Source organism: Mastomys coucha, unplaced genomic scaffold (assembly GCF_008632895.1).
Source record: "Mastomys coucha isolate ucsf_1 unplaced genomic scaffold, UCSF_Mcou_1 pScaffold13, whole genome shotgun sequence".
In the NCBI taxonomy this organism is placed as follows: domain Eukaryota; kingdom Metazoa; phylum Chordata; class Mammalia; order Rodentia; family Muridae; genus Mastomys; species Mastomys coucha.
The window spans coordinates 50,077,297-50,092,038 of NW_022196895.1; positions in this window are offsets into that span (position 1 = coordinate 50,077,297).

A 14,742-nucleotide genomic window follows, 5' to 3' on the forward strand; every position below is an offset into this window, starting at 1 on the left:
CACACACACACACACACACACACACACACACACTCACACACCCAGAGAGACAGACAGAGAGACAGAGAGACAGAGAGACACAGAGAGAGAGATAATAAATTCTCTAAAAAAGAGGAGAGGTTCCAGAAACGAAGGACCACATGAAGAAGGATAAGGAAAACTTAACTGACATTTTCAACTCTGGCCTTCCAGTTATAGACAGTAACCTAGCTAATGAAAAATTCAGCCACTCCCATTCTAGCAGCATACCAGTGTTCTGAGCTCTGTAAGACACATGCATTGTCTATTTAAACCTAAAATCCAGCCCAGGATCTTACGGATCTGAAAGTGATTCTCTGTTCCAAAGAAGTAATTGACTTTGGGTGTTTTCCAATTCTTGGAACTCAGGAAACTACAACACACCGCTAGTTGAAGAAAGTCTATAAGAGTTAAGGACCACTACCAGAGGACCCAGCTATACCACTCCTGGGCATATATCCAGAAAATGCTCCAACATGTAATAAGAACACATGCTCCACTATGTTCATAACAGCCTTATTTATAGTAGCCAGAAACTGGAAACAACCTAGATGTCCCTCAACAGAGGAATGGATACAGAAAATGTAGTACATCTACACAATGGAGTACTACTCAGCAATTAAAAAAATGAATTTATGAAATTCTTAGGGAAATGGATGGATCTGGAGAATATCATCCTGAGTGAGGTAACCTAATCACAAAAGAACACACATAGTATGTACTCTCTGATAAGTGGATATTAGCCCAGAAGATCGGAATACACAAACCACAAGAAACTCAAGAATAAGGAAGACCAAAATGTGGATGCTTCATTCCTTCTTAAAAGGGGGCACAAAATACCTATGGAAGGAGTTGTAGAGACTAACTATGGAACAGAGACTGAAGAAAGGACAATCCAGAGACTGCTCCACCTGAGAATCCTTCCCATATCATCAAATCCAGGCACTATTGTGGATGACAGCAAATGCTGGCTGACAGGAGCCTGATATAGCTGTTTCCTGAGGGGCCCTGACAGCACCTGACTAATACAGAAGTAGAGGCTCACAGCCATCCATTGAACTGAGTCCCCAATGAAGTCCCCAATGAAATTGGGTCCCCAATGAAGGAGCTAGAGAAAGGACTTAAGGAGCTGAAGGATTTGCAGCCCCTTAGGAAAAACAACAATATGAACTAACTAGTACCCTCAGAGCTCCCAGGGACTAAACCACCAACCAAAGAGTACACATAGTGGGACTAATAGCTCCAGCAGCATATGTATAGCAGAGGATGGCCTAGTCGGTCATCAATGGGAGGAGAGGCCCTTGGCCCTATGAAGGTTCTATGTCCCAGTGTATGGGAATGCCAGGGCCAGTAAGCAGGAGAGGGTGGAGTGGTGAGCATGGGGAGGGGAGAGGAAACAGGCATTTGTTTTTGTTTTTGTTTATTTTTATTTTATTTTTTTCTTTTTTTTGGAGGGGAAACTGGGAAAGGAGATATTGTATGACATGTAAGTAAAGAAAATATCTAATTAAAAAAAAGAAAAAAAAAAGAATTAAGGACCAAAGTTTGGTTGCCAAAATTAAAATTATAGGAGTTTTACCATGTAAAAAGGGGGCAAATGCATTGAAAATCAATTTTATAAAATCATAAAACTTATTAAATCTTCAAGAATATATAGAAGTTCAAATTCAAGAAATTCAAGTGAACCTAACTAGATCCAACAAAACCAGACTTTGATCCAGGTATATTAAGAAGTATGGAACTAAAAAGAATCCTGAAAACAAGAGAAAGATATCAAGTCACATATTATGGAAAGTTTATCAGACAATGGATCCTTAAGCAGAAATTTAAATACCAGAAGAAAATGGGCATCAGTGCTGAAAGAAAAATGTTGATGCTATAGTCAGTGAATTTTCCTTCAAAGTTGAAGGAAAAACTACTTAATTGGTAAGCAGAATGTAGGAAATTCATCACCACTAGTTAAGCCCTGCAAGAAACACTAGCGCTGTTCCACAATATATATGAAAGCATGATAATTACCATCATAACATCATATATAACATTCACTTGAAGAACAAATAAATGAAAATAAAATGAAGAGGAAACCCCAGCATGAGAGAAAACAACTAAATCACAAAAATAAATGATAAGATTGTAGAAAACCAAAATATGCAAAATAAGAGAAATTGAATCAACATTGTACAAGAAGGGAGATTGTTCTTATGAATAATAACTTTGCATGTCAATAGATTAAATCAATCAACCAGTTGAATGGGTAAAAGACTAAGACTCATCTCTTTGCTGCCTGTAAGAAACTCTTGAAAGAGAGGGATTGGAAAACACTGTTTTGTAAGCAGAAACTTAAAATAAGAAAGAGTAAAGGACACTTTAAGTAAAACATGTTGATGATAGAGTCAGTTATTAGGAAGATGGGGAAGTTATGAGTATTTGCATCCTACATGGGACCATCTAAATACCAAAGAACATAAATGACTCTTTATACAAAAACAGTGAGATGCCTCAATATCTGCCTTCTGCTATGGACTGCTCTTCAAACAAATAAAGAAGCATCTGCATTGAAGTAAACCTTAAAGCAAGTCTATTAGTAGATCTTTACAGAACAGTTCACCCAGTAGCAGCAGAATACACATTCTTCTCAACAGACCATGGGACATTGTCCGGGATGGAGAATATATCAAGGTCTAGATAAAACCTCAATAGAGTTTAAAAAGCTGAAACTGCGTTATATGGTGTCATGGACCACAATGGAATAGAACCATATGTAGAATGGAACACAAATACATGGAAACTAAATACATGCTCCAAAATAACTAATGGGTAATGGAGCAGAAATGAACATGCTTATAGAAACTAAGTAAGTGACAACACAGTACTCACCTCCTATAAGTTCTACAACCTGAGGAGCAGTGTTTTAATACCTGAGCTGTCGGAGTACGTTTTTCATTCAAACCGTCACACAAGTCCAAATAAATATGTAAGTAAATAAGTAAACACAAAGTAGAGGATTCTGGTTCTCCTTTAGTGAGGTACAGCAAGGATGTTTGAAATAGTCATTGTTAATCATATAACTGTGTTTTATATGCAATTATAATTATATATATGTAATACATAATACATATATTACACATAAGTAATTTATACCACTTAGAATAATAATGCCTTCCACAGAGCCACAGACTTTAACAAAAGTCCCAATAGCAGACATGAGAAATCTTTCTGAGTTGTTAGTCAGAGGAGTTCAAGAGACTCCTGAAACAACACAGGCTACTGCTGCTGCCCTTTGTTAACTCTAGAAGTGGAAGGTTTGTTTCTGAAAAACACCATGCACCTTGGACATAGGACTTGAAGGACTTGAGCTGGAACTGACTCAAAAACCTCCTCCTCTTTGGGGACTAGCTTTTATCTTACCAGAAGGGGTTATGTAAGATTCTAAGAGATCAGCACATAGGTTCTAAGGGAACAACCGAGAGTCCTTCCTGGCTGTGATGTCTATGAACCATAACAGTGATCAGCAACTCAGTATATCCCTAAAGACGGACTACTGGTTCCTATGTCTGGTGGTAACCAATAGCCGCCTCATTAGACTTAAAGCTCATTCAATAGGAGGAAAGTTGTACTGGGAATCTAGGCAGCCAACTCTAGCTAGATCTTCTAGAACTACATTTTAAAGCTGATGACACAATGCAGTCACCTCCATAGGGTCTCACAATGGTCCTTGGTGTATTAAAGGACATTGAGGGGAGTGGTTAATTAAACAGTCAATTTTATTTTACAAAATGCTAATTAATCATTTTCTCCTAAAATATAATTTCATAGGAAAATAATACTATGTAAAGCATTTGTCATTTTGCCAACTGAATCACAAAATATAATAATATTCAGCAGTTTGGAATTCAAATGCTATCATAGAATTCTCTGATTAGTGTTGACATATATGATATATAGGATAGAAACATAGTAGGATATATAGATATAGATATAGATATAGATATATAGATATCGTGTCATAGGAGACACACACATCTATCAAAACTGCTTACATTTTAGTGAGAAGTGGAAAACTCTTGGTCAAAAACCACATTTATTTTGTGAACTCACTCCACAAAAACACATGCACTTCAATTATTATGGATTTCTTGATATGACTAAGTTTTCATTTTCCCCTCACACTTCGCCACAAAGATTATAGCTATTGGGTAATTATTTGTTACATATTATGATTTCTAAAAATGGTGGTATATTTTCCTAAATGATGTTTAGGAAAGTAGTGGTTAAGCTGTCACAATACAGCTTGACATTTTTTAAACAACTGGTTAGACTGAAGAGATCAGATGATTAGAAATGTTCTAAAAAAAATATGTTAGGGGAAATTTTACTTCCCTTCCACATTCAAAGATAGGAACTTGTTCGAGTGAGCTATATATCCGGCTTTTCCTGTTTCGAACCATCCATCTTCACATTTAGATGATCACGGATATGGCCGTTGTAAGGAATTTATCTGAAACACTTTGTTGTCTTTCAAGTTTGTGAGACCTACTAGGTGCGGTAACTTGTATAGAGAGCATTGTGACAGCACACTTGAGAGACTGGAGACCCCTTTCAGACTCTGTGTTGATAGACTGGAAACACAGAGGAAAACAATGAAAGGTGCAACCAAACGAAAGCACCATGGTTGGTTTCCCACTTGTCTTTGGAACAGCGAGGAGGGCTTGGTACAGCCTTCCTTTTTTCTTTTCAGTGACTACATTTTAATTTCTACTCCCACGTCCATGCAGAGTGAATTGATCTCTAAGTTTTAAAATAATGCATAAAATATTTATCATAGCAGAATGTTTTCCTCCACAATACCAAAAAAGCTTAAAGTGACCAAATAAAACTCACCATTCAAACTCAAGCCATTTTGAACAGGTCATAAAAATGACTTATTCTATTAACTGTTGAATCAATAAAGTAGAGTCTCCTTCGGCAACATGGGAATTACACGATAGAGTTTTCCTTTTCATCAATAACTCTGAATATATCTGTGTTAATAAATGTCTCATATTTCTCATCACAGCCTGTCAGTAGAGATAGGAGAATCTCAGCCCCCTGATATTATTCACTAAGAGATGCAATGGACAAAGACTATGGAATTCTTCTCCAAAGGCTAAGAAGGTGGCTCACTAAGGAAAAATAAATTATTTTGAATAAATAAAACTTAAATTCTATGTCTTCCTTATCTTCTATAATTTCTTGTTTACCTAATTTCATAGGGACATTGTTCTTGATGATTTTCTGGTTTTCTTCTTGCATAATGAAATTTTTATTTTTTCTATGTTTAATCTGCTTAATTTCTTTATCTGTCACAAGTAAAATTTTCAGTTAAGTCTCATAGACACATTTCTGTAAACAAGTCATATGAACAATGCTTAGTTTATTAGTTTTGTGACTTTGAAAAGTCAAATTTTTATTTGAGGCATAGACACACACACACACACACACACACACACAGAGACCCCAACACACATGTATATAAACTTCCAGGCAAAATAACAACTTTTAATGTGAAGATATTTTTCCTTCATATGTGCAAGACGTAAACAATTTCAAACTCGTTGATAGCTTTGGCTCGCGGGCGGTGCGTCCACAGACACCAGATACAAGCAGCTCTGTGTTTTTGGAAGTTTAATTAGGAGGGGGGGGGGGAGTGAGGACCGCGGCGCGTGAAGGGAGAGAGAGGGGAGAGAGGGAAGAGAGAGAGAGAGAGATGGAGGAAAGTACCCATATATATATATGTGTGTGTGTGTGTGTGTGTGTGTGTGTGTGTGTGTGTGTGGTGACGTAGTAGTCCAGGTAAAGGTGGGAGCTGAACCCAATGGATTCTGGGAATATGGTCGCTGTTGCCCTGGCGACAGGTCTGTGGACCCGCCCACATATCTGCCGCAGGCAGGTTCTGGATGCTAACACTCGTGACAAACTTATTTTCTAACGACCTTCCTATGGTGTGTTGCCTAGTGATAGATGTTAAGGCTGATAGAGAATAGTACAGGCCAAAATTCTACCTGTGCACATCCATAAAGCACTTTGTTTTTAAATGAAACTAGTTCTAGTTTGCTCTCTGTTCCTATGATAAACAGCATGACCAAAGCAACTTAGGGAGAAAGGGGTTTATTTTTGGTAACAGGTTATAGTCTCTTATCAAAGGACACCAAGGCAGGAGCTTAAGGCAGGCACCTGGAGGCAGGAGCTTAAGGCAGGCACCTGGAGGCAGGAGCTTAAGCAGAGACCATTGGGAAATGCTGCTTACTGGCTTGCCCTCCTCACTCCGTTACATGCTTAGCTACTTTTCTTCTATAGTCCAGGTTCACCTGCCCAGGAATGGTACCACCTGCAGTGGGCTGGTCGCTCCTACATCAATGAACACTTCGGCATGCCCCAGAGACATGCTCACAGGCCCATCTGACAGAGGCAATTCTTCAGGTGAGGTTCCTTCCTCCAAAATAACTTTTGTCAAGTTGACAAAAACTAACCACCACAAAATTCAAGACAAGAACTGAGATTCAATTACTATAATGACCAGTGCTCAGAGATACCAATTTCTGTTTTTTTGTTTTTTTTTTTTTCATTTTGACTATTCTCGTGGCTAAGAATAATCTGTTTGGTATTAAAGTTATATTTCCTTAGTTACTAATGATGCCGAGCTCTTTGTTTTTATTTTTTGGCCATTCTTATATCCCTTTCTGTTGGACTGTTTTCTATTGATTTACTGTGTGTGTAATTGTACTATTTTTGGCCCGTTCTGATTTTCCCAATTCATTTTTTAAAGGATTTTTTTATGACATGAAATTCTTAATTTGGATGGGATGAAATGTATCAATTTATTATTATCATGGATACAGTGGGTATCCTACGAAAACTTTGCCTAGTCTAAGATGAGATGCTTTTAGTGAGTCCCCTGAAGATTCAGATGTTGAATTTTAATGGCAACTGTGATCCCATGAAGAGATGAGACCTTGGGAAAGCGAGTCAGCCATAAGGACTCTTCCCTCTCAAATGGAAGGTTGTTAAAGAACAAGCTCCTGGCAGCCTTAGGCAGTTTGCTCTTCGAGGCTCAGCTGCACCTCCTCTCTGTGGTATGCAGCAGCAAGGCGCCATCTTGGAAGTGAGGGCCTGTTCTTCACCACATACTTAATGTACCAGGATCTGGATCTCTAGACCCGCCCTTTCTGTCCTTTCTGGCAAGTACTACTCTTATCTTGGGTTTGCAGCCACTGGAAATAACTTGTCTTCCTGTGTATGTATCCTGATTAGACTTGCTCAGTGGCTTTATATATTTTTATCTTTTTTTGGAAAATCTACAGGCACTCTCTTGTTAACTATGACTCCTCATTCCCTTTTCTTTATGTTCTTCTTCCGGAACTATTTGAAATCATTTCACTGCTGTTATACAATTGTGGTGCTTTCCAAGAGTGATTATTTTTTTTTAAATATTTATTTTTATTATATATATATGAGTACACTGTAACTGTCTTCAGACACACCAGAAGAGAACATCGAATTTCATTACAGATGGCTGTGAGCCACCATGTGGTTGCTGGGAATTGAACTCAGGACCTCTGGAAGAGCAGTCAAGTGAGCCATCTTCCACTGAGCCATCTCTCTGGCCCCAAGAATGATTACTTTTTAATTCAGTATTTTCTATTGAATACTTCATGTTCTGAATAGTTTCGCTGTTGTGCCAATATAATTTTAATTCTAAGCAGTAAGCTCTCTATATCTGATAGAATTGTTTCATTTTTATTGTTTCTGTTAAGTTTGGGTTTTAAGTTAAGTTGCCCCATATTTTTTTTAGGATATTGTGCACTTTTTCAATTATACCTGTTACCGTTTTCTTGTACTGTTTGAGCAATCAACGGCATCAATGCTTGATCCATCTGCATATCTACTTTTACTAATGTTTTCATCTCTTCACCACTGATACTACCTACGTGCTTTGCTGTGTGTTTTTATTCTATAAATGTAACCCAAAGCTGAAGGAAGATATAATCTAAAGTAAATAATATTCATCGTCATTTAATTGCCTCTTTCTGTCAGTGTAGTAGAGGTGAGATGGGTCAATTGGCTTTTATGGCTTAGCTGGGCCTGAAGCTTACTGTAATTTTTACTAAATTAAAATTATTTATTTATTTATTTATTTATTTGCTCTGTGTGTGTGTGTGTGTGTGCGCGTGCGTGCACTGGAGATAAAACTTAGGAACTCATGGATACTCAGTAGCCCTCTGCCATTAAGCCATACCCTAGCCCTTTGCTATGGCTCTAATTTTATTCATGTTGACCACTGTTTAAAAGCATGGGTATAGTGTGAGAGTGTAACCTTCCACTGGCCAGCACTGGAGTCTGAGCACTGACAGGTTTCAAGAGTATGTTGATGTTTCATAGGCAAACCCTTAAGTTCAGAATTTTTGGAGATATCACCACAATTTATTGCCATGCTAAAAGATTTTAATTTCACTTTGGCCTCTCTCCTCTCTTACCCTAATTACTTTCTATACCTGAGGAGATCCGCTGCAGCCTTCCTTGTCCTTCTCGATTCCTTAGCAAGCTGATAGGGATATATTCAGGAAAGTGGTTAATGTCCTGTCCATCCTCAGTCACTGACAGAGAAAGCACGAAGCTACCAGGCAGGCAGAGAGGGTCCTGTGAGTTCCTGTGAGCTTTCTGCCACTTTTAGTATTTAAAAATTGAGCATGCTGTGAGGGCCTTAGCGCAGCTGCTTAACTAAGTGTTAGCTGAACAAGATGGTCTCAGAACCTCTTTGTAGAGATAATACCACATCAGTCCCTCAGAATAAACCTGTTCATAAAAAAAATTACACCATCAGCACAGTTTGATTAAATATAGTTTGAATGACATAGAGGGGCCGGAATGTATTAAAATATCATTATTAAACACTCTAACTTTATTGCTTAGATAGCTTCTTAGCCTAGTGGAACTATGCTATAAGGTGATTCTTGATCCTATCTTTGCTTCTCCATTGCTCACTAAGGAAGCCTGGGGACATCACGTGACTCCACTACTTCAGTGTTCTCAGTCAGTTTGTTATCCACTCTAGGGAAAAACGTTAGAATGAATAAGTCTCTAAAGTACTTGAAAACTTTTAAACAGATACTATGTAAATCTTAGCAGTCATTACCATACATATTTTCCATTTACATATTATTTTTGTAATTCAAAATAACACAATAGAGTTTTCAGTTTTATAACATCTATCACCGTGCAGGTTGGGACCAGCTAATGGTTTGCAGAGCTGGCCTCTCAGTTTCCAAACAAAACACTAATAAAATGCAAGCCAAGTTCTCTTTAACACTGCAGGGCAGTGACCTGAATACATAGGAACTTGCACGCAGCTGTTAATATTTGAGAAGGAAAACACAATTTGTAGAACTCATGCTGGAGCCTCTTAAATCAACACTAGCACATGGAGTTACATTTGGAATGTGTCCCTGCACTAACGATGCTTAAAGAAGACATCTCTCATTGTATGCCAAAATGTGATGTGGCTGTTGGTCACAATGCACAACTAGGTATGCATTCTTTCTGAAGACAAAATTAAAAGTGCTTGTTTCTTAGCACAGTGGGACTGTTGACAACACTTCTTTCCAGATTTCTCAGTGAGTATTCCGAGTCAAAAAAAAATCAAGTTCTACATTATGAACAAGATTCAATATTTGAAGCAAGCTACTTTATAGGTGGGCCATTTCAAACGATGGTAGAAGTGAGAAGAAAGTTTTCAATGAGATACTGGCCATTTGAGCTCTCTGGTACACAGTTAATAAATAGTATGCCAGCCTGAGAATAAATTTTTGGATACACAGTCATGCACTACAATGTCAGGCATGAGCCTCATGAAAAATAAATATGTTTTCAAAAAGCCATAACAAACTGCCTTTATTCTCAAAGCTATGAGATAAGGGAGTCATGACGTTTTACTGCTTTATGAAAAAAATCATTCCTAAAAATTTACCAGGTCAAAGTATCCAAGTCATTACTGTAGACCTTTAGATGAACCTCACATGAGAATTTACTTGTTGATTTATCTGCTTGGACTATACTATTTATTAGCATCTAAAAGTCTGAGTCTCTATCTAGGATCATGGCTACCTCTAAGGATAATATGTGCAGATCTGTACTGAAACAATTCTCTTAGGGATAGCAATTTTATAGACTAGTTGCTTGCCAGTCTTTAAATTGTTTGTACACGGTGTGACTATAGGCAATGTGCATGCATGAGTGCTGTGGTGTGTGTGTTGGTCTTTGATGTTGAACTCACCTTAGAAGGTGACAGTTCTTGTAATTCTAGGACTTTACTTGTGCTTGCGTTAGGAACAGAATCTTCAATCTGTGTTTTATTTTCTGTCAGAATCTTTCCAAACCACTTGAACTCCTTAATGAAAATGATCCTTAAAGTGGAGACTCTAGTGGACAGGTCTCCTTAAACGGTGCTGCCATAGGCCACAGTAGCCAGAAGACTCCCATAGCACGCAGGACCGGGTGACATTCGAACTGGGTCAGAGAGCATGCATTCTGCTCACACGTCAAATACTAGGAATAAATTTATTTCCCACTTTGTGTGAAGAGGGAGAAATTCTAATGCTTTAATTTTGTATTCTGTCTTGTTCACCCACTGAGCTGTGTCTGCTCTCCTCTGGAGCTCAGAGCCCTAAATGATTCATTTTTGAAAATGGAAAAACAGAACATGACTAAAGCAAAGGAAAGTGCTATTATTAATTCTCAAATACATCATGCTCCATGTAAAAATCAAATTGAAAATCATGAAAAAAATGACAGCAGAGGCGAGGATCAAATGACATTAATTTTCTGGTGATCTTTATCTAAAGAGACCAGACAGTTTCTTTTCCCAGAAGAAAAGCAGCCAGAGTGGCATGGCGAGAGGTGGACATCCGCGTGCGTGGGTAGCAGGCCGTGGAATGATTGCCCGCGTGACGTGAGCACACAAGACGAAAGCGAAAGCAGGACATACTTCAGTTTGCTCCACAGAAGACTCTTTGGGTAAAAATCAAAGTTGGACACACAGTGGAAATCAAACCAGGGAAGGAGAGATAAGTCTGGTTACCAGGGAGCACGAACATGGCTGCTTTTGTTGTTGGATAAAGTTATGACAACAGAGAAGGAAGTTATCCTCAGATACAGCCCGGGGCACTTGCATCTCTAGAAACATCTGTCTCTGGCACACCTCTCTGCCTCTCTCCTTCCCATTGTCCTCTCTGTCTCAGTGAAGCCTTCCCCTCCACTAAAGCCGAGAGGCCCTGTTGTTGAACCCAACCACTCTGTCCCAGAACCATCAAGCCCCACCTTAGCTTCTCTCCACCCTCTCAGGAATCCTCCATCTTCCACCTCATGGACCGCCGCCTCAGTCACAGCTTTGCTCTATGCCACCCAGCCCAATATACTTCTAATGTCTTAGAAAACAGTCGTCTGCAGAGGCGACTCAGCAGTTTAGAGCACTTGCGGCTGTTGCAGAGGACCTGGATTCAGTTTCCAGCGCGGGTGTTGTAGCACTCACAACGTCCTGTGGTTTCTAAAAGATCTGAGGCCTCCTTCAGGAAGCCCGTGGGGACCTGCACACCTCTCCCTCCCTTTCCCTCTCTCCTCCCTCCCCCTGCTCCTCCCCCAACAAACAAAATTAGAAATCTTTTAAAACAGAAAGCAAATGTCTTGACCCAGCTGCTCTCCCTAGGTACTGATTTATCCGACCCTATTGCCCTTTTTTGTAAAATCTTTCAAAAAAAAAAAAAAGCAGTTTACATCTGCTCCTCTATGTTGGCCAACACCGTGGGATCATGATTCTCTAATCATTATTCTTCTATTCTTCAAAGCAGAATCGCCAACTCTGCTCATCTAGTTATTGTCACTGCCTAGTTGGCAGCACTCTCCTGCCTCATCTCCTTGGTTCCCTCACTCTTGGCTACTCTTATCCTGTCTTTTCCATTTCCTGTTACTAGTCTACACCCCCCTCTGCTGTCTAACACCTTCCTCTTAAGTGACAGTATTTCGTGTTGAATATATATATATATATATATATATATATATATATATATATATATACTTTTTTATTTTTATTTATTTATTTTTTGAGACAGGGTTTCTCTTTATAGCTCTGGCTATCCTGGACCTCACTCTGTAGACCAGGCTGGCCTCGAACTCAGAAATCGGCCTGCCTCTGCCTCCCAAGTGCTGGGATTAAAGGCGTGTGCCACCACCGCCTGGTCCTGTGGAATATATTAATGTCACTGTCTTTAGGGCAGAATTGTTTTTCCGTTTGTGGATCCTGGAAACTGAACCCCAAGCTTTGAGCTTGCTTGGCAAATGACTCACCATTGAGCTGTATGCCCAGCAAGAGACACAATGTAACATTTCTTAAACTTGTGTTTGAATTCCTCTTGTCTTCTCCTACATGCTCGTCACATCCTCTCTGCTTGCAATTCAAGGAGTGGACTGACTGACTGAACAGATATCCTATTCCTATCTATCAAAGCCATTGCTATCTTCTGTCTTTCTTACAGCGACAAATGATAGCCATTTGTGTTTGGTAGGCCACTATGTAGCAGTATATAATTAAATATACAGGAGTCACTGGAATTCAAGTCAGAAACCTGGATGTGAAGCGTGACACGTGTGCAGTTATTACTAATAGAAATGTGGCTTGTGGATCCTAATGAAGTCTATGCTCATGGATTCTAATGAAGTCTATGTGGGCATATATTTTTGACATGATTTCTTACTTTAGGTTTTTTTTTTATCACTAGTGCCCAGTAAAGATGAAAAATATCAATAAGCCTATATACATTAAACAAGAATGACAAGAAACAGAACGTGTGTGTAAATAAAACTGAAAGATTACAAAGCACTGTAAAAGACCTTCAGCTTCCAGCTCTACCTATGATAAATTCAATGAGGTTTGTTCCTGGCTTGCCTGAAGCCTGGTATGTTGAAGCCTTTCAATTAGCTAGGTAATATATTCATGCTTCTTTCTAAGGCTGACATTCGCTATTTTCTCTCTGAAACTGCTTGCCGACTGACTGACCAACCGATTGCAGAGGAGATGAACTCCAAGTCATGAGCAAGGTGATTATGTTGCTTTTGTGCTTGCCTGGCTTAGCTGCTGGCTTCCTGGGAAAGCTTGATGTGCCTGAGGTTCCCAGTTTCCTCACTATGTCAAGTCTCTGAGGTATGATTTGCTGGTTTACTATGAGGCCAAGCAGATAGACTTTCCTACTGGACTCTCGCTGCCCATTCTTATGCTAAGTCCGTTTAGCTCAATGTGAAAGCCAATAGCTAGACTTCTATTTAGGTTAAAGGCTCTACTGTACATTTTGGGAAGTGATATCAATAATTTCATAGCAGGAATTCGTCCATGTAACAAGAGAGTGAATGAATGAAATACATGACACAGCCTCATAACATTAATTACACAGTACTTCATATCACGTGCTGTTTTCAGTTTTCAAACTCCCTCCTGTTCAGGAAAGCATTCTTTAGTTATGATTTCTAACCTCTTTCAGTCAGCTTAGTCTCTAAACCCTTGTAGAAATTAACACTTTCTTTACTGAATTATGTAGTATTGTGTGTGTGTTGTTGGCCTTAACCACTCTGTTCTCTTTGAACTAGGAAATATACCCCAAAGTTTAGCTCTCTATCATCTTATATGTGGTAAGTACAATGTGTCTGTTCACCAACTAATGTCCAAGAAGCTGGAAGGAGCCTGGGGTATTGACAGGAGAGGCCACAGAGGAACAGAATTCCTTGGGGGATTTGCAAATTGTAAATGACACAGATCAAAGTCACACTCGCTTTATTTCCTCCTTCATTCCCTTTGGTGCACACAGACTTACTTATCTCTAGAAGGTGGGGTTGTAACAGCACACAAAATAGTGCGTGGTTCTTGTAGCTCAGGAGCTTGCATTAAAGTGGAATGAGATAGATGACATACGCACAACAAAATATTAATTACAGGGCTGGCGAGATGGCTCAGAGGTTAAGAGAACTAACTGACTGCTCTTCCAGAGGTCCTGAGTTCAATTCCCAGCAACCACATGGTGGTTCACAACCATCTGTAATGGGATCTGATGCCCTCTTCTGGTGTGTGTGAAGACAGTGACAGTATATTCACATGTGTAAAATAAATAAATCTTTTTTAAAAACCAGAATATTAATTATAACATATTATAGATGCTATGATGGGGTAAAAGAGAGAGAACAGGATAGGTGATACTAAAAGGTTGCTGGTGGGAGACGTTAGGGCGGAAGACACCTTGCCATGAAGGTGAGAGTTTTATAAAGAATTGAAATAGGAGACAGGCAGCCATGGGATTATGGTCAAGTTCTTTTTGTACACAGGAAGTTCTATTTAAAGGCCCCATGGTATAAATACCCCTGACATGACAAATTCAAGCTCAGAGTGAATGAGCAGGAAAATAGTAGAGAAAGAGGTGAGAGGGGCTATCAGGTGTGTGTATAGGGAGCAGAGGAATGATGTGAGTTAGGGTTCACTTAAGAAGATTTACTAGCTGGGCAGTGATGGCACAGGCCTTTAATCCCAGCACTTGGGAGGCAGAGGCAGGCGGATTTCTGTGTTTGAGGCCATCCTGATCTACAAAGTGAGTTCCAGGACAGCCAGGGCTATACAGAGAAACCCTGTCTCGAAAAACCAAAAGAAGAAGAAGA